Source organism: Diorhabda carinulata, chromosome 5 (genome assembly GCF_026250575.1).
Source record: "Diorhabda carinulata isolate Delta chromosome 5, icDioCari1.1, whole genome shotgun sequence".
NCBI classification, from domain to species: domain Eukaryota; kingdom Metazoa; phylum Arthropoda; class Insecta; order Coleoptera; family Chrysomelidae; genus Diorhabda; species Diorhabda carinulata.
In genome coordinates, this window is record NC_079464.1 from 1535519 (window position 1) to 1561566 (window position 26048).

At 35.2% G+C, this 26048-nt stretch overlaps 1 protein-coding gene across 8 annotated transcripts in view; it reads right to left on the reverse strand.

Moving 5' to 3' along the window:
* LOC130893977 (ATP-dependent DNA helicase pif1-like) overlaps positions 1-26048 on the reverse strand; it is a 120895-nt gene that overhangs the window by 75456 nt on the left and 19391 nt on the right. The gene's annotated exons all lie outside the window — the stretch shown is intronic.

Here is a 26048-nt window from a genome sequence, read left to right on the forward strand (position 1 = left end):
TATAAGGTAATCACATATTTTATTACCTTCACTTTCTACAATATGCAATAGTTAAATACAGAGTACACATATAAATATGTTAACATGTGAAATAGAGTAGCAGCATTTTAGTTATATAATATCGTCGACAGACTAGCAAATGCCAAATGTAGTTCCAAAGAATATAAAAAAATTGTATATTTTAAACGAGATATCCCCTACAATATTTGACAATTTTCAATTATTTTTTTATTGCTAGATAAAGGCAAATATATATTGACCATCGATGTGAGGAAAGTAGGAAAATGTTTTTATTACAACCGATACGTTGGTATCAACATGCTGAGAAAATAAAATGAGTCACTTTGTTTATACTGGTATTATAATGATATAATATTGGTTTTATTTTATTAAATTATTCTTTTCTATGTTAGGCTAAGAACTCATAGACTACAATATGTAAATACTCATTTTGTTTACATTTCTTTGTTTCTAACATAATGGAGCGCCTCCTCTTCATCTCAGAGGTGTTCTTTGGCTAGGGATGGCCAACCCGCTGCTTGCCTGGGAGAGTTTGGCGGCTTAGAAATTTATCAAACATTAAAAAAAATATCATTGTACCAATAGTCTATTCTGGAATGCCTGAAAACGCGGAATCGCAACAAAAGTAAAAATAATAATCTAACCATACAGAGATTATAATAATACTAAAATTTCGTTTTTCTTTTTTTTTTTTTCTTTTTACAAAATCATTGTGACATATTATTCGAAATGTGTGACAGAGATGTTTTACATACAAATTAAATGTGTCTCTTTGCGCCGCCTAATGTTACAAAATGATCTTGCTTAAAAAAATCATATAGAATCCTTTAATATAAAATTATTTATTGAACTTCTGAAATATTATCATTAAATTTATTAGAATATAATAAACGTAAAGGTTTGCATTATTAAACAAAAAAATATTTTATCGTTGGGTCCGGCTACGTATGTTTTTTCTTGCTATCTTCTGTCACGCATTTCGCAAAACAAAAAACGCTTCTTAGCTGTTTGACCTTCAACACTAAGCAACAGTACGGTTTTCTCTTCCCCCTTGGCCTCATGCCCTGAGGCCCCACCCGGGAGCGAGCCGAGTTATTCGCCTGTAGGAAGTGAACAGAGGTGCGTGTGTTTATTCGGCGACCGCTCTGTCACGTAAGTAAGAAAAACCTTTGCTGGAGGCTCCACCAGAATGTTTATTATCCAGTCCAAAAGTTTTAGATCATGATATCAAAACCAGATGTGGTCGTGTGATAAAAAAACCGGACAAACTAAACTTATAGGAGGAGATGTATGATATAGGTTATCAATTATATATTTGTTTCATAGCTATCCCGCCACCTTTGTACGAGTCAATTAAAAGTTACAATTAATTGGCTCAACAGGGATGGGGGGTTCCACTCCTGGGAGCTGTAAGACCTTGAAGTTGGTGGAGTGGCTCAGTAACTTTCTCTCTTCTTGTGCCGTCTTGACGGACTGGTGGAGAGAAGTGAAGCTAAGAAACAGCTCAAAAATCCAAAGGATTCAGTGTTGTACGCTGATGTAATGACAATTGTTGTCCTCCCGGCGTACGACACTCCCGAGGATTGAGGAGGGTGGTTTAGTGGGTGAGAGTCCCACACAAACTCACAGCATTTGCACCCGCCCGTTGTGAGGAAGGCATTAGCTTCCACCCTACCCCTGGGCAAAAAAAAAAAGGCATGGGGGTTGAGGCTGTTAATATTGACAAACAATATAGTTCTGTGGTCAAACCTGAAAAATGTGTTTCATATACAAAAAAGAAGAAGAGAGCGGGAAGCTAAGTAGATAGACTGAAGGTGGTGTCGAAAGCATGGTCGACAGAGTGAATTAAGTTTTTAGTTATTATTATAAAGAATTATTGTAGTCATTTTGTTCCAATAAATAATTTTATTTAACACACTCTATACAACGCACATTTAAACCTAACATTGGTTATGGGCCCAGAGGGAGTGTGTTAAAAGTGGAAAATTAAAAGGTTACTATAACAAAAAGGAAAAAATGGCGAGTATGGAAAACAAACATGGAATCATTCCATTTAATGGAGATAACTTTGATAATTGGAAATTTCGGTTAAACTCCGTATTAAAAGCAATGGATTTAAGTGATATCCTAAAAGAAGTACCACAAAGCAATAGGAATGATGATTGGCAAAAGAAAAATAACAAAGCCTGTATGGTGATTATACAAAGTGTAGCAGATACTCACCTAGAATATGTGAAAGAAACAGAGATAGCATATGAGATGATACAAAAAGTCACTAAGTCCACTAAAAGAGAACCTTTATATTTTTAAAAAATAGTATCGCAAACTTCCAATGCTTCTCCATTTTTGTTTGATAGATACTATCAATTCGTCATTCTTTTAGAACTGATAGCGATATCTCATGTGAAAATTACGACTTTTTTGTATTTCTTTTTCAAAATTTTGTAAATCCTGCTTCTCTTTAATTGGATCCGCTTTTGGAGTCTGTTGTTATCGTAATGTCATCGATATTTTCAATTGCTTCGATAAATGTAATATTCAAATTTCATGGAACGTCGTTAAGTGATGGAAAAATGCCTTAATAGTGCATTTATAAAGACAGAACGTTTTCAACGCTATCCAAGCTGATATTGTCATGAATTTTTAAAAAAAATCAAATGTTAAATATAATTATACAAATTGATTGAATATAATGTAATGAATAAAACTATTTTACTTAACGGACTTTCATAATTCAAGGAAAATATGAGTAAGCTCCAAAAACAGTTTATCACTGTTAGTTTAGATTATATACCGTTATACAATTAATTTTACTGATTTTCGTAAATTATAGAATAGTACCTTTTATAACTTAAGTCATAATCGACGATACGATATCTTAGGGCATGTTTGCATGCCCGGTCAATGGCCACTTGGTTGTGATAGGCGATGGGCGTGCTTGCAAACCTATCTCATAGTTCGCTTAGATGCAGCCGCGTTTATAAGCTTCAAAAACTTAATTTTTATGTTGAAGTCTCTTAGATATAGCCACGGGTAAGAGATTGGGCTCCTGCTTATTTTCTTTGTGAAAAATGCTAGTCTAATCTTTCAGGAGTGCATTTGCAATTTATCTTGTCTAGGAGTGTTTATTATGGCTGAGAATATTTTCGCTATAGGACATATTAATTAATATTAAGCACAGGGGAATTTGCAGTGTAATTTCTTTAGTTGTTTGAATTCAATTTTTCTATGGAAAAATATGGGAAAATGTTGAAATAAAGTTTGTTTTTGCTGTTGCTGATGAGACAACGTTCGCTTTTATTCATGAATGTTAAATGTAGAAAAAAACTTGTTTCTTGAAGACCTTTACTTTTATTTTGTTGAATAAAGTTATATCTTATACTAAAAATTTACGAAATCCACAAATTTTTTTTACAACCATTTTCCCTTAATTGAATTTACATCATAAAAAATTTAATTTTCCAGTTTTCTTCTTTCAATACCTCAAGTATATAAATTAAATTAGCTTTAAAGTACAATTTATCCTGAAAATGTGATATATATTAAGTGTCAACTGAAAAAAGCCTTACATAAAGCATCAAAAGTATTTATTAGAGTAAACAGCATTCTCACGTCGAAATTATAGTGATTATTTTGGTGAATTATTGTGGCTGAAGTGCATTTTTTTATCAAAATAGTATATAATGATCAAAAAATACATCGGTTTTGAGTTAGTCAAATTTGAAAAGGGTTTAAGGAATTGATTACCTCAAAATTTAGATTAAAATTTTGTCGAGTAATCAGAGAATATCAATATTTATTCACCCATCCGTATTTCATGTTTTATTTTTTCAAAAAGTAGAGTATCATCATAGATAATATGAAAATTTGTCGGGATTCTAGAAATACGCTTTCATTGCTATTATTCCCCTTCGTTCGATGGAAATCGCACGCATAAAGATGAAATTTGAGAAAAGTCAGCAGTTGGAAGGAGCCATGTCTGGCAAATAGTGTGTATGATCAAAATGTTTGAACTTTGATTATGAGCTATGTGAGAAGGAGATAATTTTTTTGTATCCAGAAAAAATGATGTTTTCAGGTATCTAGACTCTTGCTCGCTTTACAGCCGACGTACAAGGCTAGCACCACTCCTAAGCCTCTTGTTTTGTATCATACTCATAATAATAGGCCCAAGTCACATCTACAATTATAAAACGGCACTAAATTCTTTTTATCTTCTAAAATGCATCAAATGCTCTTGGAACACGAGGGCCATTACAATAGTTCGATATTTCTTTTTTCAAACCTCTACTGATTGAATATCTGAATATCCAAAGCTGGTTATAATTGTTACAGATACGCTAACAACAAGAATTTGTAAAGGTCGTCCAAGCCATTGTAACATGCCATCGGCAAACATTTTGAATATGCCTTCTGATTTATTTATTCTAACATTCGAGTTTTTGAAGAAATTAATTTATTATGGACCTTCCACTTTAATCGAAAAATTCAATAAAACCTCGGAATGTAATCTAATTCTTCCTCTACCTATCTACACCTTAAATCATAGTATATTTGTGGTGATTCTATTCTTTATATTCACTGGAAAGTTTTTCTTTGCTTTATTTTATTATTGTTTTCACAAAAATTCCGGTTATCTTTTGTGTAGTACTTTCCGTGTAAATTTATATTTTATATTTATTTGAGTATCAGAACGAATAGAGTAGTACAGTTTCCTTTTTGGATATATTTAAAAAATATATAAATTCGGTTTTTATATATGTTAGAGCATAAGCTCCTTTTTATTCAAATCTGTTCTTTTTACTCGTTCCTTCTTTAGTAATTTCCATCAATGTTCCCGTTTCTCATTTTCATTTTTTTTATATTTGTAGCCCTCAGCTGGATTCCCAAAGGTTGGAAATGTAATGGTTGGTTTTTTTGTGGTGTATCGGCTTAATCCTTGGTTTAGCTCCCAACCAGGCAGTTGTAGAACTGCAGGAAAAAATAAAATGAACCAATATAACTCCAACGTTTGGGAATCCAGTTTAGGTTTGCAATTAAAAAAAAATGAAAATGAGGAAAGGAACGGGAACATAAATGAAAATTACTAAAGAAGGATCGAGTAAAAAGAAAAGATTTGAATAAAAAGAAGCTTATGCTCTAACATACAGAAAAAAACTGACTTTATTTTTTTTAAATACACGGAAACTATTATATAAAATTTGCTTAAAACAAAAGGAAATCCATAAAAATAACTATATATAAATAATTTTTTTGGGCACAATAGTAAAAAGTAAAGAAAAATTCACCAGCGAATATAAAAAATAAAATCACTACAAATTAACAAGTTTTTATTGAATTTCTCGAATAGAGTAACAAATTAATTTCTTCAAATGTTGGAATAAATAAAGTGCCTACTGTGCCACAATACGTGAACAAAGGAATGTTCAAAATGTATGAAAAAGTTTCTTTTTGAAAAGTAACAAGGATCTTTTCTAAAACCGTTCCAGTTAGAGCGACGAAACCATCTTATTTGAATTTATCCATAAAGATTAACTACAAAAAGTTTTTAAAATAAAATGTTTGAATACTACAGTGAAACATTCGCTCCAAATTACAAAACTATACTATATTTTTTGACTTTTCTTTCTTAGTAAAATATTTTCTTGAGACCGCTTATTTTGTTTGATTTACAGTGAACGGGATTTTTTAAATGAGAAAGGCATTTTTTGTTTTACACCAAAGCCAACGACGCTTTCCAATAATTTTGCACAATAAATTAAGTAAAACATTTTACAATTGGTGTATAAATAATAGAATCGAAAAAATCAAATATTTTTAAAGAAATCAGCTATAGTTATACTCCTAAATTTAAATGAGAAATACTTAAAAGGGACTGGAAGACAGGATATTCGTAACAAAGCTACACGTCTGATCCTACTGGCACAAGCCGAGAAGATTGGACAGATTTGTCGAGCTTTTGGGACAGTATTGGGGTTTATTAAAAAATTTAGCACATTACCCTACTTCCAAGAAGGTATGTTGTCACTGACATATGTTCCTAAATAGCTAAAATGACAAATTGAAATAACATTGTTTTCCATTTTGTTACTCAGCTCTACTTATCTACTTATTCATAGTTATTCATTGTAATAAAATTTGGAATATTCATTACAAATATTTTTTTATAAAAACAAAACGAAGCATGACGAAACCGTAGGCGCTATCGTGCACCATCCACCTGATCTATCTTTTTCAACTAGATAAAACTAGATAAGTTTCAGATAAAATGAGCAGTAGGACAGCAGCATGGTAGGAAGGTATTCTAAAGGAGTCGATAGTGGAACGGAATGAGAGAACAGGACACACCTTAAGGTAAAAGCTAATCTCAAACCGCCGCTTCTTTTTCCTTTTCTTCTTTCGTAATAGGAATGAGAAAAAGAAGAATGAATGTACTACCGCTATCGCCAATATAGTTGTTGCATAAGAAAAACTATTTTCATGTCCAGTGTAAGCATATTGCGAACAGTCCGTGGGTAAGAATACCTAAGTCGATTTGTTATTTTCATATCTTTTATTAATTCATATGTTTTGTTATTGACGGTTAAAGACATTATAATTGGCCAATGAATAATCGGGCTAAATGAAATCTAAACTAATTTTATGGCCAAAAATAATCATCTTTATCGCTTTCCAAAGACACGGTCTGATTCACACTAGTCAAATTAACTATTCATCGTCAAGTAATTGTAAAATTTTAAAACCAATTTTGGTAATATTTGGCAATTACATAAATGGAAACGTGAAAATGTTTGTTATTATGGAATTACATCACTGGCGTGGTTTTCCTTTGTACATTAAGTTTTCTGAATAAGAATTTTTCTGACGAATAAATCATATTGGCTTCCAGGTAATTTGATCTTCAATAAATACATACAGGGGTTTCTCACAAGTAATGATGGTTTTCATATGCGAATCCTACTTGTTAACTTTTTAAGACCAGTCTCTAAGTCTATAAAGAGTATAATTGTTTCATTTTCTTTTCATCATTATTTCTTTTTTTTTTATTGACAACGCAGTACTTTCATACTCGTATAATAAATAGTATGGAGTGCGATAAATATGAAAATCGTTTATTGTTACTTTTTGTTATTTTATTGGAAACAATAGTTCGAAATAGCCGTGACGGAAAATATGTTAAATAGGGATTTCAAGGTAAAAAAGCAAGCAGAAGATAACCAACTTGGTACCAGTAATCGCCGATTATTGGACTTCCTTGGGTATTCTAGAGATATCATGCATCACTATTTAAAATCATTAGCTAAGATCTATAAAAGTTTTGGAATAGTGCCACCGAATTAACCAAGATTCAAGCGAAACGGTGAATAAATGTTTGTGAACAACAATTCGAACATAGAAAATCAGTGATTAGATAAAGATCTTGCCGATTCGAGCGGAAAGTCTTTTGTGTTTGGTAGAATTATGAAGTTTCAGTCTATTTCGAAACAATTGCAGATGATTGATCTATCAATGCCGAGGTATATAGTGGACAGCTGATGCGAACGTATGAGACTTTATCGGAGAAATATCCAAATTTAGTTAACCGAAGATTCTCTTAAACAACAATACAATGCTAAACCATATACTGCGAAAGTTACGCTGCATAGGATTGGTGGTGTTGAACTCCTACCACATCTTTTACCTTCAGATTACCATTTATTCAGACCCATAGCGAAATAGTTGTTTGGTAAAAAATTTTAATCCAAAAAGATATCTAATTAAAATGCAGTACGACAATTGTTTGCATCTAAGCGAAAAGAATATATTTCAAATATTATGGCTTTTTTGTATCCCCTCTATCATTCGTTTTCTCCATTGCTTTAGACAGTTTTTTTTATAAAGACACTGTGAGAATAACCGTTTAACATCAGGGTGGAATAGTGGAACTAACATTTATTTACAGGGGATAAATCATGATATACTTGAAAAAAGTTTAATGATTTACTAAATTATTTCAAATCAAATTCACGGAAGAAATAAATATGAAAACATCATTTTTTGTTTTAGTATTGTCACAGAAAACAGTCTTTTACTCGCTAGCAACGGGCTGAGAGAATTCAGAGATCAGTACAGACCCATCATCGTCACTGTCTACCCCTGCAAAAGAGTTTTGAGCCACGGTTAAAATACTAATTAAACCTTCAGATTTAATATTGATCATTTCACTACAGACATAATGCTTCTTCCTCTTCTTCAGATTCCTCTATTCTTTTTTTCGGTTCCTCACCAGATAGATTCCTTCTAGCTTTGGTTGGTTGCTTCCTTAACATGATTCGTTCTCTTTATTGCTTTAGTCAGTTTTTTATAAGTATATGAAGAGACGCTGTGAGACTAATCCTTTAACGGTGGTCTTTATTTTGAGAAAGCATAGGAAAACTGAAACTGCTAGGTGTTCATTATTGGATTATATCACTGGTATGGTTTTGTTGTAACATCACTTTTGAACAAAAAGGGTATTTCTGGTGCTCCAAGTTATTTTTGACAAAAATGCTTTATCTATAAAAAATGAGATAATAATGAACGGGATTAAACTACATCAACAGCTCTATTTTGGTAAATCAGCTGACAAGAATTATGAAGGTAATAACCACTGTAGATTATCTGAAGGGATTTATATTAATTAGTACCGTTTTCCAGCCAATTGCATTTAAAAATTGAGTATTAATATATTATCAAAACATTTTTATCAGTGTAAGAATAAAACTAAAATAAGTAATCGATAGTTCGAAACTCAGATATTCATCTACACAAACCCAATTCAAACAATTTTGTTTGTACATAATCAGAGAAAAAATCACTTTTACTTTTTAAGCGTATTATTAATCAGATAGCATCATATAATAGACGGAGTCCCCAAGAAAAAGTGTCAACGACCTATACAAACTCGAACAAATCGGAGAATGACCGCGCCGATGAAATCGTCCCATACTACGCACCATGTGCTTCAGCATGGACGAAAAGGCATGAAATTTCTCTGCGATTATTTCACAGCGCTGCCATATCTTCTATTTTCTTCGAAATTCACTAATCCCATGAAGAGATATAAACTTGAGATTTAGGTAATAAAATACTTCTTAATGAAGGATAATAGAAATACGTTCTCCAACTTTCTCAGGTTTTTAACACCTACACAGAAATAAATTAATCTCATATTTTCTGTATATTCCCATACCAACGTTAAGTTATGGTTACGGACTGACCAAAATAATATCTTTATTAGAACCTTCAAAATAGGCTAATACAAGCATAACAACGATTAATTAAATTTTTCATACACATGTTGTAAGTCTCGATTGTGATAGTCTTCAGTACCTTTAACGAATTACTTGTGGCTTCAATGGCCTCATGATGCGTTCCTCGAAGAAAAATCACAGTGAGCCAAATCTAGCGAAAACGGTTATAAGCTATGTCTCTTGATTCGTATTTGGCCAAAAAAATCAGTCACAAACAAGTTGAAAAGTGACGGGACACTATCGTGGGAAATAATCCATGACTTGTCTACCCAATGAAAGCGTTACCGACGAATTGCTTCTCTTAGAAGCCTCCATACGGTGATAATCCTTATCGACCATTTGAATTTGTTTTTAGGTTTCTGCTCATTTTTGGAGCGCCTTTTGGTATATTGCTAGGAAGATTCAGCCTCATATTCACAAACTCACGTCTTGTCACGAATACTGAAGCGTTTGATAAATGAGTATCCTCAGCTACATTGTTAAGTCGATTTATAAGAGATAATAAAAGCGTCAGCTATCTCTCAGATAGTCGTTGATAACGGTGACTTTAAAGTTTTCGGTAACTGCCACCTTTACTGAATGCTCTGTGCCACGAAAATACTTGCTTTCGTGATAAAGTAGAAATGTTACTGATGTGCAGTTTAAATGAACCAGCCCGTGTTAAATGTGATCAGATTATGTATGTTGATCATTGTTTCCATATTAATTACATCGTCTGTATAATTATAATGCAGGTTTGTACGTACCGGAATGACATTGATAGGTTTCACGATGTACTAGACTTTTTTTTATATAAATACGCTCCAAAAATTTTCATCTGCGCGTCTGTATTCTTATCAATCTCGCGGCTTAACTGTATGTCTTAATGTTTTATTTTTTGTTGATAATCCGGCAACACCGATACTGCTTTCTTAGGGAGTGCATTCACATTCTACCTTAGATCTTTTATGCATTATTGCATCAATAATCGCCGGCAGAACGTCGTCAGTTGTAATAGGCGTCACATCGAGTGAAGTCGGTTTTTTTGTGTGGCGTCAAAGCTACTGGCGTGTGATATTGATTCACAATCTTATAACTAATGGATTCAGAATGAACGAATTTTTTTACTCTTGATTCAGTTTGTAATTTGTATCCACTTTATATTTATATATTTAATTTGTAAGCAACAGTTAATTTTTCTTGCAAAACATCTATTTCGGTTTTAAAATTTTTTAATCTGACTGATTAGATTCATAGAAGCATCCTAGGAAAAATTCTTCTTTACCTTCTGTGGTATCTACCACATTTTTTTAGCCCCGTTGCCTCCTAAATATAAAATTCAAAAATCACTATTTACATAAATTATATAAGAAAGAAAAAAATAGAACAACCAAATTATCGTAATAAACATAAAATATTAGTTTAAACTATATCAATAAATTTGATTCTCAAAAAGATGTGGCAACTAATGAAGACACATCATTGTTTGTTTTAGTATTGTCCTTAAAAAACAGTCCTTCACTGAATGCGCGCATCGAGCATGGTTCGAGCGCACAGCTTATATAGGAAGATGCATCGAGCGCACATTTGCAGGTTTAAAGACGGTATCTTCAATTCCAGTATTTAGCTTGAAATGTTTATTACCGTGAATAAGATTTTAATTATTTTGAATCTAATACCAAAAATGCACCCTCAGGGGGTCGCACTGCGACTACGGGTGTGGCAAGCCCGAGGTACCCTAGCTAGAGATCCACCCCACTCCCAAGGTGGACTCTTCCCAAAAAACCCCACTATTCCTAGAAGATTTTCCTCCTCCGACGCTATTAGTTTACGAGGGCTAGGGGGCTTCCTACCTTTTTTTCCTGTATCCCGGATTGGTTCTGCGTTGTAGTCTGCTGGGAGTGCATCGCCCTGCTTTCGGTTCGTCACCGAAGTAGCTGCTGATGCTGATGTGAGCTAGTCTCTGCCGAGGTGGAAGCCAGCCACTACGGGCCCTGATCAGGTAGTATGTATTGAATGTGGAAGTCGGAAGTTCACATCGCCCCGGGCGAGTCTGGTCCGTCTGTGTGTTCCGGGACTGGCTAAGCGAGGATTGGGCCTCAGTGAACTGGGGTAGGCGACAGCCGAGGGTACACCCGTTCTCAATCAACTCGACCCGCCCCCTTACATACGAAGCGCTGGTGACAAGAAATAAATGGATAGCTATAGTTCAAACGACGAAAAAACTGCATTGTCTTTAGAAGACAAAGGACAAAATGAAGGAGATATGACCCCAACAGGGTATCACTGGATGTTTACTACAGACCCTAGTGTTAGGAGATCCTCATTGGCAAGAACACCACCAATGAATCGCAAAGATTCAACTGCCTCTGCCACGGATGATGTTTTTGCTAGCCTAGAGACAAACTCTGGCACACGTCAAGATGACAAGACTGGGAGCCACAGTAACACGGCGTACGAAGCAAGTAGCGACAACAGTCACGATGGACTGGCAAAAAATACCAGTCCAGACAAAAAGAAACGAAAGCGAGACTCACATGGAAAGCATATCCCGGATGATACTAGCCAAGAGATGACTGCTGCTATGACCGCCTTGGGTAGTCTTAATAAAAAAGTCGACGAATTAAAAAATGAAGTCAAAGTGAGTACAAAGACAAAAACTGAAATCAAGGCAATAACGAGAGAGCTCGTAAGCATAATGGCAACCCTGAACAGAAGAATGGATGTTTTAAACATCAGACACACGCAGATGGTGCGAAACAACACTGAGCAATCATCGCCAGGTAAGAGCAAAACTGCTAATAATTTAGCTAAACCAGAGGACAATAATCCTAGCTACGCAAGACAAAGTATAGGAGTCCAAGCTGATGAAACCGACATAAGACGAGAGTTACTCGATCTTACAAATGAAATACGTACCAGGGTTGAGACGCAAATAACAGCAAGAAAAGGATGGACAGGGCTAGAAGAGGTAATACATCTCGAGTGGCCAGAAAGCTGCTACCAAAGCACCGTTGTTACAGAGCTGGGATCGCTTAGAGAGCTTCGAGGAGACCTGGTAATAGTAGCAGACCCTGATGTAACCTTGACCACCACTACGGAAAGCGACCTAAAATGCAACTTTCCGGAAATAACAAGCCTTATGTGCGAAGAACTTGAGGAAGGGTGTATTGAATATGTGAGGACGAACACCGAGGTCATACTCAGCAAAGGCAAAAATGGAGCAAGGTCAAGAACCATGTACATGCTGCCGTACAAGGTCAACCCAGAAGGGAAAAACGACATGGGTCAACTATATCAGTTGCTAGGCAAACTGCAAGCAGAGGTTCAAAACCATGGAGTGACGGAAATTCAAGTAGTAGCCTTCGGCAAAATTGATAAAATCTACCTTAGAAAGTGCGCAGAAGGTATCTTCAGAGGATCTGAGGTCAAAGTGCAAGTTATTATACCTAGAGATCCAAGCCGACTAGCACCTAAGTCAAGTAAGGGAGGACCAGCGACGACAACAGAGAAGATTATAATCAAATCTGAAGGAAAGCAATATGCTGACATACTCCGTTCGATCAAGAGTAGTGTGAACATAGATGAGATGGGTGTTAAGGTAAAAGGCATTAAGAAAACCGCTAAGGGTGATGTCCTTATGGAGATACTTGGAGAAAAAAATCAAGTAACCGCCCTCAGACAAGCTATAATGGACAAGGATAAAGATACCCAGGTAGAAATTAAAAGAGATGAAGACATTATTCATATCTCGGACATAGACGGAGATATGAACGCAAAACAGATAGAGCAAGATGTCAGGAAAAGCGTAGCAAACGCAAAAGAAGATGACGTCCGAGTGCTCTCTTGCAGACCAAACCAGAGGGGAAACCAAACTGCTACACTTGCGGTCAAAAGAAGAGTGGCCAGCGAATTACTCAAAATGGATACTGTGAGAATAGGGTGGGCACCGTGCCAGGTCCGAGCAAGGGTCAAAATCACCAGGTGTTACAAATGTTTGGAGTTTGGCCACCGCACCAATGAATGCAAAGGAACCGATAACTCGAAGATGTGCCTTAAATGCGGCAAAGATAACCACAAGGCCAAAGACTGTACTAACAAAAGCTATTGCCTAACATGCAAAAAAGACGGTCACAGAGCTGACCAGACTGCTTGCCCTTACTACCTTAAGCTTGTAAAGGAAAAATCAAAAGCAATTAGTGACACCAGACGCAGGCTCAGCACTGCACGCGGTCAAAACTTTAGTGTTCAATATTAAAATACTTCAAGCCAACGTTGGACGTGCCTATACAGCCCAAGACATGGCGTATGCCACCGCAGTTCAGCAAGGTATTGATATTATGGTAACTGGGGAACCGAACAAAAAAAGGACCAAAGAAGCAAACTGGATCAAGGACAGCAGGCATAATGTGGGGGTCCTACTTCTAAATAAAAAGCTTAGCGTAATAAACCACGTAGTCGGAGATGGTCACGTAATTATCAAACTCAAAGATCTTGAGCTGATATGTTGCTATATATCCCCAAACATCAGCATGGAAGACTACAAAACTGAGGTGGACAGTATAATGGAGCACATAACGAACAACAGTGATGCCATTATTCTGGGAGACCTAAATGCCAAGTCCCCAATGTGGGGATCACCTGTAACCGATGAAAAGGGTCAATACTGGGTGGAATGGATCAACGCTCGCGATTTGGTGGTTCTGAATACTGGAAATGAGCCCACATTTATCCGAGGAGATAGCGAGTCCTTTATTGATGTCACCATAGCAACCAATCGTGTATCTCAAAGAGTAACCAACTGGGAGATACTTGATACCGAAACACTGACAGAGCACAGATATATCGCATTCGAAATTAAAGTAGATAGAGCGAAGACCAAAACAACTTCAATAAGGCCCCTTATTGATTGGACCGCCTTTAAAGCCTGCATAGAGTTGCTTACCATTACTCCAGATGAAATGAGTCATGAAACAGTAACCAAGCTGATACAGATGGCAAGCAAGAACAGCACGCAAAATCGAATTCTAAAGACTGAAACATCATATTGGTGGAATGAAAACATTGCTGAAAAACGGTCACTATGCAACAGATTAAGAAGGGTACAACAACGTGCGGCGAGAAGAAACAACCCAAATCGAGACGATATTGAAGCAATGAAAGAGGCGTACAAGACCAATAGAAGGGAACTCTGCTGCCTAATTAAGGAATCAAAGAAGAAATACTGGAACGACATATGCAAAGAACTCGATAATAATATATGGGGAGATGCGTATAAGCTAGTAGCAAAAAAGCTTAATACTCTAAAACCCTATGAGCTTGACATCGAAAAGAAATCCGAAATCGTGGCAGTACTGTTTCCACCCGGAAATGATAAGTGGAGATACCCTGAAAAGGAAGCTCCAGCCCCACCCTTCACAGCAGAAGAGCTAAGGAAGGTAGCCCAAAGTATCAAATGTGGAAAATCACCTGGAATTGACCAAATTCCCCCTAAGGCTATCAAAATAGTAGCAGATTGTGCCCCAGATTGGTTATTAGGCATGATGAACAAACTACTTCAAAAACAGGAATTTCCAAATGAATGGAAAGTTGCAAAGATGGTTTTAATACTAAAACCAGGAAAGCCAGCTGAGTTACCTAGTTCCTACAGACCACTCTGTCTGTTAAATTCCTTGAGCAAGTTACTAGAAGCGTTCATACGGGGAAGACTACAAGATGAGCTTGAAGACAGAGGAGGGTTGCACATGTGTCAGTATGGCTTTCAAAAAGGGAAATCCACGATCCAGGCTGTAGAAGCTGCACTGAATACTGTAACGGAGTTCAAAAGTAGATTCTGCACCCTTGTCACAATTGACGTTAAGAATGCTTTCAACACTGCATGTCACAGCCTGATTATCAAAGAGCTACAAAAAAGGAATATATCGACATATCTAATAAACCTTGTCTCTAACTATTTAAGAAACAGAAAGCTGCAATTAGAAAAGAATAGGGAGATGGATATTACGTCAGGTGTTCCCCAGGGTTCCGTCCTAGGCCCACTGCTATGGAATGTACTATATGACGGCGTGCTGAGCTTAGAACTAACTCGTAATGCTGTAACAATAGGATTTGCTGACGATCTGGCGCTGATAGTCGGAGCAGAAAGCCAACAGACATTGGTTACTAACACCAACATGTGCCTGGAAAAAATAAATACCTGGATGAGAGACAACAAGCTTGCTCTTGCCCCCCACAAAACTGAGGCAATCCTACTAAAGGGTAAACAAAAGAGGGAGAAAATAAGCTTCAGCGTAGACGGAGTCAATATAAAGCCAGCAAAGAACTTGAGATACCTAGGTATAACCATTGACGAAAGTAGAAATTTTGGCAAACATGTAGAAACAGTAACAAAGAAAGCTACAGAAAGGGTGTCCAAACTTGCTCGGATTATGCCAAACGTAGGAGGTCCTAGGCAAAGCAAAAGAGCAGTGTTGTGTAGTGCTATGCAAAATATTGTCCTATATGGAGCCCCAATATGGCAAAAAGCGCTTATGAGAAAAAAGCACTTTACTACGGTCAATAGAGCACAAAGAGACATGCTGTTGCGAGTAGCCTCCGCCTTCCGAACTGTGTCTGGAGTAGCACTCCAAGTAATTACGGCTACGGTGCCCATTGACCTCTTAGCCCAGGAAAGAACATCCAAGTACAAATCGCTACAGAATAGCAACGAAGCTAGAGAAAGTTCCCTCACAACATGGCAAACTAGATGGGAAGGTGAGACAGTAAAGGCCCAATGGACCAAAAGGTTAATACCAGACATCAAGCCGTGGGTTAAGTGCGAGCACCGCCAGGTAGACTACTACCTGACACAGGTCCTAACAGGACATGGCGTCTTTCGATGCTATGCTAAACGGTTCAGAAAAGACACCACGGATAGATGTATATACTGTGCCGCCGTAGACACCGCCGAACATACCATCTTCGTATGCTACAAGTGGAGAGAGGTCAGAGACAGGACTTACAGACAGCTGGAATGCGAGCTCACTCCAGACAACATTGTAGAGAAGATGCTTGACAGCACAGAGAACTGGAAATTGGTGCAGAACTTGGCTAAGAGTATTCTCAGCAACAAGGAAAAAGATGAAAGGCAAAGACAGCAGAGAGAAAGGAACCCGAACTCCTAATCCCGAGAGGGGAAGGGAGACGTAGGGTAAAAGGAAACCACTGATAGCCCGTCACTCATGAAGTATGTTCCAGGAACGATGCCATAAGTGACAAAAGGGGCCGTAGACGACTAGAAGGACACTCCAACCGTCCGAGCCTCTCTGCAAAGCAGGACTCCGCAGAGGTGGTGAATGTTTCCCAGCAAATTGCTGAGGAAGTGTGACAAGTCGTTATTTAAAAAAAAAAAAAAAAAAATACCAAAAATGCACTCATTCTTAGAAAAAATAATTTTTTCTATTACTTTTTGTTCAATATTTTATATAATATTGAACATTTGCTCATTTTGGAAAATGGTTTTTCGATTATTATGATAATAATTATTCAAAAGTTCAAAAGATGTTTGCCCATCTCTGGGACTCACTTTGGCAGATCAAATTTTCTTGTGCGCTCGTCGAACGATATTTCGGATTCGACACAGGTCGTGGTGTGCGCTAGATGCAAGAAATGTTTTCTAAATGAGCCTGTGCGCTCGATGCACGTGCGCTTCTCGCACACCACCTCTTCACTTGCTATCATCGGGCTGACAGAGCTCATCGTCATTGTCTACCCCTATACAAGAGTTGTGAGTTCAGTATTTATAGTTAAAACAATAATCATAACTTTCAGATCAATTTGAATATTGATCAATTCACTACAGACATAATGCTTCATCCTCTTCTTCAGATTCCTCTATTCTTTATTCTGTTCCTAATCAGACAGATTCTTTTTAGATTTGGTTGTTTGCTTCCTTAACATGATTCGTTCTCTTTATTGCTTTGGTCAGTTCTTTTTATAAGGAATAACAGTTTTACCTATTATTTTCTACTCGGTAATCTTTAGTTTTGATACTAATTTCAAGAGAAAGTATCGGAATACTGGGACTGCTAGGCGTTTTTTTATCGAAGCACTATGAGAGTCAGACATACGAATATTTAGGTCGATTATTGTTTTCAGAATAAGGTCTAATTTTTATCGTGACTTAGGGTTTAGTTAGGCTGGTCGATTGCTGGAGAAGCTTGAGGTTCAAACGCATCAACTGGATAAGGAGTCATCATCGTTTCTTGACTGAATACCCGTTTTCTCGAAATCTTTTAATGCAGTTTTCGGTTGATTGCAATCGTTATCACACTTCATCTTGGTAATAGAGACTTGAAGGTTTTATAAACGCAACATCTAGAAGCTGGAATTTGTGTAAATAGTGCGATTAGAAGTACAATAAAATAAGATCATTTTCACGAGCTACATCGATCTCTTTTTGGTATTGGACGCATGTCCATTTAGAACTAAGAATTGGGGATTATTACAAAAATAATTCCACAGTCATCCATTCAAAGATAATCATTTTACAAGCTATCTGATAATGAAATAAAGCTCAAAATACGTTATTTCCCGTCCTTTGATTTTTAATCGATAAACTGTAGCACCACACGTATTTTCTTAATATAAAAATATTTCGAAAGTTTCACGTAGTTAACTGTTGTATCACAGGACAACCATAATATTTACGGAACTTGTTACCAGCAAAGAAAGTGAATAACTGGTAATTCAAGATAAAACTAAATAATAAACGTCCTATAAAGCTTGGTCAAGTAGCTACCATCTTTTATCATGGAATGTTAGAATGTATTCAAAAATGTGTCGTGTTTGAGGTAATAAATAACATTTTTTTTTCTATTCTATCAAAGATACAACAGTAAAAGTCAGTGGCGTGAACCTCATATATTTTATTCAGCATCCGAATAATAATTTTAGCTCAATCAAATTGGAAATATTTTTATATCTCATTTAGAATGAAACTACGTTTATTATATTTGGAGATTCTATTCCCTTGCAAATTTAAACCGTAACTTAAGTAACCCTGATATGATTGCACCGTAATATTTTTTTCTTTTGTTTGTGAAAATTCAGCAGACATACCATGTTGATTCCAAAATTTACCACAAAGCGATAGGTCTTCAAGATCTGTGCTAAAATAGTTATTGACATCCTCATTATTCACCTCCCTTTTCCCTATTGCGAAAATTAAAAAATTGCTTTATGGAAAATCATTTTAGAGCACCTAGACATTCTAATAAATGTAGTTGATCAGCTGATCACTTCATCTTCAAACTTATCTTTAAGCAGAATTAGTTAGACAATCGTTTTTTAAAAAAATAAAAAATAAGTTAGTAAAAACTTTTGATATGATTATTTTTAAAACATGTCGTTGAGCGAATATGTGGTTACTTTTCAAAAATGTTGTCAGACTAAGATTTAGTAGGGGAATTTACTCAAATTTACTCGGTACACCCCAGGTTGATCGTTCGTAATAGAAATAAATAATTCTGTTTATATAGTCCAGTAATTATAGGTTTCATCTGCGGAAAAATTCCTAGTGATTTGAATTTTTATATACACCTTCATTACGATGTTGTAATGAAGATGTGAAAAATCGACATTGATAAAACGCCGGCTAGAAAATTTATAAAGCTCAAAAGTCACGAAAATTCGTCATCACCTACGAGGTAGACGTTTTTTTACATGGTTTCCCCCATAGGCATAATCCATCATATTCAATAAAAGGTTTTTTTTATTCAAGAATAAATAATTTTTTATTGGAATTAAGTGAAATACAAAAAAATAATAGTATATTATTTTTTTATTCATTACCGATACCTTCAGTTTCTCAATCAGTAATAATTGCTGACAAAACGTCGAGTGGACTCATTTCTAGATTTACATCTACAACTTCGTCATTTCCATCATTTGTGGGCCCTGAATTTAATGATGACTGGCCACGGCAATGATCACAAACTTTTTAACACTTCTATCAAATTTTTTTGCATCCACATATGCCGCCACAACCTTTCGAACAATTACAAAAGATAGCGTTCACTAGATCATCGGGTGCTAGTGGTAACAAAGTAATTGTTGGCTGTTCTGGATCAACCAGTTTTTTCAAAAATTAATGTAGGTTGATCAAGTATTTGTGTGTATATATCACGCATAAAACAGCTAAAATAACGTGTTTAACACTCAAGAAATAATTAGAGATATTTGCGATAAACGGATTTTCGTAACCCTTTGACATTTATAAATTTTTTATCCGGCGCTATATCTTATATTATATTATAGTATATATTATAGTATATATTATAGTATATATTATAGTATATATTATATTATAGTAACAATTTAAAACTAGTCTTATAATTGTATCTTGATTGAAGTCTGTTTATAGCGGAATATTTTGAAAATTGATTTGATAGCGTCATCTCTAAATCGCGCTAGCGATGTGAGGTAAATTAGGTTAGAATCATATCTAGTAGATAAGTTTGGTAAAAGGGTTTATTCATATCCTGTATATTTGCGTACTAGAGGTCTTTATATACGTAGGGTGTTCTAAAAGTAATGTAAGTGACTTTATTTTCATTCAACCGACGTCGTACCGCAATTGAACCAGTTGAAACTGTTGGTTGTAACGTCAGGTAGAAAGCACATCGTGCATCAATGTGCTCCAAATATCCGGATATTGATTACGATCCGTAAGATTTGCTTTTGACCTTATACAATTGAAAATGCAGTTCTCTTTGGAACAAAAATTATTTCTATGATCGAGTCAGCTTAAAAACAAGATCAGTAAGTATTTTGGTAGCACAACCACCACAGGTGACAATGTGATGGATGTGAAGGAACTGTTGCGCTCATATCGACGACGAAGTGTTCTTTTGATTGGCCGATTTGTTACCTCGAAAATTCAAGTTTATGATATCGCCATATCGGCTAGCGGCAAATTTGCATTAAAAGGTTCCACTGTAGACCAAAATTTCCACCTCGTTGAAATGTACCAAGAAAATCTCAGGATATACAACTTGACCATACAAAAGTATTTGAATATATTATGCTCCGAAAACGTATCCTCGGCAATCCTCGGAGTAGCACAGTCCAGTGTCCCTTTGTTCAAAGAAAACCGTGATGATGAAATCCACGTTTATTGCCCATTTTGAAATGCGCGGATTGATTAATTACGAGTTTTATTTATCTGGAAACCCTCAAGTAAATAATACACAGTGTTCAATGCGTCCGGAGAGACATCTCTGACCACTGGAGGTTGCATCAAGATGACGCTCCGACCCTCGCTGCCTTTATTATATCTGAATACCTGGTTAAAGCAGAGGTGGCAGTGATTTCTCTGTCCCTGAACAGTCTAGGCATATCTCCTCACTCTTTTTTGTTACCACGTCTGAAATCACCTATGAAAAGCAAACATTTGGAGCATCATGATCAGGATATAGCCTGCTCCACACATTAGGGCTATTATTGGGTCCAGCGTCTGAACTAACTCGACTATGTTTGTGGATCATTTTAATAGAGTGCTCATACATTGGTGCTAAGGGCATTTCTTTCTGTATCGGGACAACATTAATATGTCTAAGCGTGAAAAAGAAATAGCGTTTTGTGCATTTGTCGTGATGATTGCTACCAACTATATTTCGAATTTAATTCTGCAACAAAAATCAGAGTATATGCTTACTATTGATTAATTGACTGATGAGCCCAATTGAAAGATGTTTGATCAATTGTTATGAACTGTTGGATAATGTTTTCTTCGTCTTCAGGACATTATTTTTGGGGCTTTCATAATGATTGTAATTTCAATGAGGGTAACCAATTTCGGATCAAATTTCACAGACAAACCTTTAATAACCCCGAAAACAGTGAATTTCCCTTTTTAAAATGTTAAACATTTCCTAGTTCTATGCAATGCCACTGTACTGTTGACAACAATCCAAGAATATTTGTTTATTTTGTCGGTGAAAGGGAAAGTGTAGAGAGAACCACTTTGGGAGCAATAAGCTGCCAGCGTTTGTTGCACTTTCTTTACTTTCTATTTAATCATGCGGGAGACAGAGGGAACTCGATTTATCTATGAGCTTTTATTTTTTTCTGTTAATGCCAACAACATTTTTGTTTGAAAAGAATTTTGTTCGGTTGTTATTAGATATAATTTCAATCAAATGAGATATGGACAATTTCTATTATAACTGTAACAGATTCATTTGAAACAATCACCCTAATTATAATTTAAATTCATCACTTGAGAACGGTAATTTGTCACAAAACTTAGAAAGTAACAATGAAGAAAATTTATTTATAACGAAAACAATTTGTTCAACTGCACGATTAGAAATTATTCTTCAAGAATGTATTGTTTCGTGAACTAAGATAATGAGGAAAACAGATATGATAAATTATGATAATGTTGAATAAAACAAACTTGTAATTATCTCATTTCAACCGTTATTCTAAATGAAAATAAATTTTGATATTGTCCTACGAATAATAGTTTCTTTTGAAAATATATTAATCATAAATAAATCTAAAAGGGTCAGTTTGGTATACCGATGGGTCAAAGTCGTAATTACGATCAGAGGAAGCTTTTTGTAGCGTTGTACCGAGAACGGAGTAGTCTCTTAAGCTTGGTTCCCTAGCCACAGATGGTCCCTAGACATTCTGGAATTGGGGAGAAGCTACCTCATCAGAGGGCAGTTAAGTTACTGGGAATAGCCTTATCCAATCTGAAAGAATTCAACTGAATCTGATTCTGCAAATACGAATAACTTACTCAAAACATATTTGTATTTGTTATTAGTTAGTTGATGTCATCTGTTAGATATTAAATCGTCATAATTAAGTCGATTGTTGAAATTTGTTTACTAAGGTTGAATGAATTACTTCATTTCTATATGCTTTTCCCTGGTAGCTGCATTTGAAAATCTTGTAAATGATAGTGTCTCTAACACCTTTCGTATTGGTACATTTTAAAATAAAATGTGAATATTGTTTGAAATTTGTTGCAACGTATATTAAGTAAGTTTCCACACTATTGAATTTATTTATGCGTCCATTAAAGAATTTAATGAATTGCCAAAATTTAAAAATAACCGCCATGAGATAAATAAATGCTTTTGCCATAAGGCTCTGTATGCAGAATTATTTGCTTTGTGTAGTTATTTGGTAGTTTGAGACCTCATTGTTTCCACCTTTATTACGAAAGGCTTTCTTCAAGAATTGTTGTACTTAATGTCGGTGAGTGTTATAAAGAGTCTGAAAAAGCGAGTTTAAAACCTACATGATTTTAAATTTTCTGGATGATCACTACCGTAAAGCGGTAGTGAGAACTGGAAGAACTACCATATCTCTTAAAGATCACGCAAACTTTTAGTGATGATGAATTAATCCTTTGGGAATATTTATTCTGAGAAAAATATATTAAGCACTATACATTTCTAACGGAGAAAAATGTATTTATCTGACAGTGACTTTGGAAGTGATTACAAATTACAACTTGAGCTTTGGAATGCTTGAACTTGTGTCTGGGTGCGGAAACTAGTTTTTTATACCAAGTACGCGGCAATGTACATATTGGTAACTGATGGGAAATGAGCAGGATTCTATCCAAAGCTCTTTTCATCTCATGAAAAGGAGTCATCTTCTTCTTGTTCTTATATCTTTCAGCTGCCACTGGGTTATCACTCCAGCTCTGGATTTTTTTCTGTCTAAGATCTTCTTCCACAACTTCCCTTCGCCGTTTTTTTAGTCTACCTCTTTTCCTATTGCCCTCTGGTATCTGCCATGTAACTCATTTTAAGAGTCTGTCTTCGACCGTTCGTGCTAAGTGACCTTCTTGGTTATCACTTTAGGACCTTCATTATTCAGTAGTGTTTGATAAACCTATTGTCTAAACTTGAATACAATAGTGAAAAGTATTGTCCAATAAGTCATGTAACAATGATGTAACAAGTGCTGCAAATTTTGAAAACTTGCTTGTCGACTTACTAAAAAGTTTCACTATTAAGATCTATAAAGTATCTGTGGAGTCCCGTAGATCAGATGTTTCTGAGATTGACCAACATGTTCCGCTACTGGCCAAAGCCCTCTGCCGTTCCAATAAACTTTGGTGTGTGGATGACTCATTTTTTTTTTGTTAAAGTTTAGAGTCAATACAAAAATAATTGTTCCTTTATTAAATGAGAGAGAGGGAAATCCTTTATTGTCAAAAAAATTGATACAATTTGTAGACAAAAGCTTGTAAAAACCAGAAAAAACAGACACAAGTAGAAGGCACTTTCCAGTAAATACGCCCTCAGATTATTGCGGAATGCGAGAAAAGATGATATCGATTTAATTTCAATTGGCAAGTGATTGTGCATTTTTTGCATTGTAAAATATTGAGCTTTTAACTATTTCTGAACGTGGAGTAGCTAGGTAAACGTTGTGCTCCGTGAAGTTTACTAATTCTTTATTGGACTTAATTGGACATTTAGACGTATTTTTATAAAAAATCTTGTTGATCTTGAGAGTTACCAAATATTTAGTTCTGAAATATATCTTAAAATCAAGATGTTACAGTATCGTCCACATTTCTATAGTTTCGTTATTGCCTTTGCCCTCGTCACAACTATCGAAGTGTGCGTGGGTTCACACATGCGTTAGGAGCAATGAACTCGCGGTCGTATCATATAAATAATATATCTACTTCATATCCCAAAATTTCATAAAAATTTTTTATTAACGCTTAGAATCAGATAAATGCATAAAATGTTTTATAAACGTAATCGATCTAGCAGTCTACCCACAAGAAGCAGAGAACAAGAACACACAATGAACTTATCTCATTTCTCGAATCTTTAAGAAAATTGTGTGTAGGCTGTTTCCACCAGTGGTAAGTCGGAGCTTGGTGTACTGGTATGTTGACGAGATATAACTTAAATAACACCATATAAAAATTAATTTTTCAAATATTCTTCTCTTTGAAGATGTCAGTTGAATAAATTAAATTCCTTTTTCACATTGTTAGACAATTTGTTGATGATTCAGTATAATTAAACAGAATAATTCTGGTCATGGTACAAAGAGAATTACTGTTTAAAGAATGATTCTGCTATTCACACTGGAATATTAGGTAATAAGTATGCAATTACATATAAATTATTTGCAGATTCTATATAAAAATTATCAACGCTCCCATTTTCGTCTTCAAAACAAAATTAATTAAATATAGTGGAGAAGAAAGATATCTAAGTAAAATTGATCCTTAACATGAAAAGTCATATGTGAAAAGCTCAATATGAATCCTAAACATTATGTATTTATGCAATAAATATTAATTTTCAGGTGAAAATTATGGCTTTTGTTTTAAACAATTGATGTGGCTCAATATATAATATTAGGTTCAAAGTCTATAAGTGTTTTAAATTTAGATGTTTGAGTAGTTTAAAATCCAATTAACAATATTGCGAATTCATACACAAAGAAATAACGAAGCAAAGTGAAGAGAATGCTGTGAAAAACTAGAAGAAATATTGACCGAATTCCAAAATAAACTTCAATAAAATATTTTCAATCATTACTTGACTTTTTATTTGTAGATATATATAGGAATTAGTAAATAAAAGTGGACATTTAAGTGCAAAATAACTAAACTTAATTTCGATAAAACTTACATAAATACAATCCTTTCATAAAGAATTGAAACCTGGGAGTCTTTGGGATATAAGAAAGCATAGCGTTTGTAGGACAAAAGCTATGAAAATGAGCATGTGCAAGTGGGACGTAGGACAAATTTTTGTTACCAGGGGGCCTCTGATGTACGAATTGTTGTTTACCAAATAAGATATTGATTTCAGGTAGAAACAAAAACGAAAAAGCAGAGCTTGTACACGATGGAACGCCAATCATAAAAGCTATAAAAAGTTGTACGTAGCACCTTTGTTTTTCAATGTTATGAAAACTTCAGTACCTTGATTGTCTAGTACCATGATTCCTAAAGTGGTCAAGGTGGATCACCATGGGTTCACGGGGGTCTACGTTGGGTGTGACAAAAAATTGCTGGTTTATAAAGATTTTATTTACTTTTTGACTCAGTTTTAGATTTTCCGGAAAGTAAACATTCTGATTTGTAAGAAAAACTGATCAATTTTAAAACAGATATCGCGTATTTGATAGATTTGTTCAAAAATTGTAGGACGTCAACTAACAATAAGAAGGGGACAGCCTTAGTTTAATAAAAATGAAGAGTGTAATTCAGCTTTTCTTAAATAAGTTGAAATTTATGATGGAAAATATTGGTCGGCGCGAATTTTCACTGTTTTTAAACTTGTCGCAGGTAGAATGCCTTGATGAAGATCTTCAGAGATACGTCCAACATTTGATTGATGATTTTAAACTCAGAATTGACGATATTCTGTCGATGGATCATGAATCCATTTGATGAAACGGAAGTGGTGAATGTGATATTACAAGAGGAGCTACTCGAGCTTAGCACCTAATGAGGAGGTCAAAGTGACATTTAAAATAGATTATCAACCACTGTGGTTGCAGGTAGAAATATCCAAAAGATATCCTAGACTATGGGGAACTGTGCAAAAGCTTCTGAGCTTCTGAAGATTTTCATATCTTGTCGAAAAAAATTTTAGTGTCGTTAAAAACTTATTAACGAAAAAAGGAGAGAAAATTTGAGGTTATTCTTTACAAAAATCAAGGCAATTATTGATAATTTGCTGTCAATGTCATGTACATCATGTACAAGTACATTCAAATTATATATTTTTT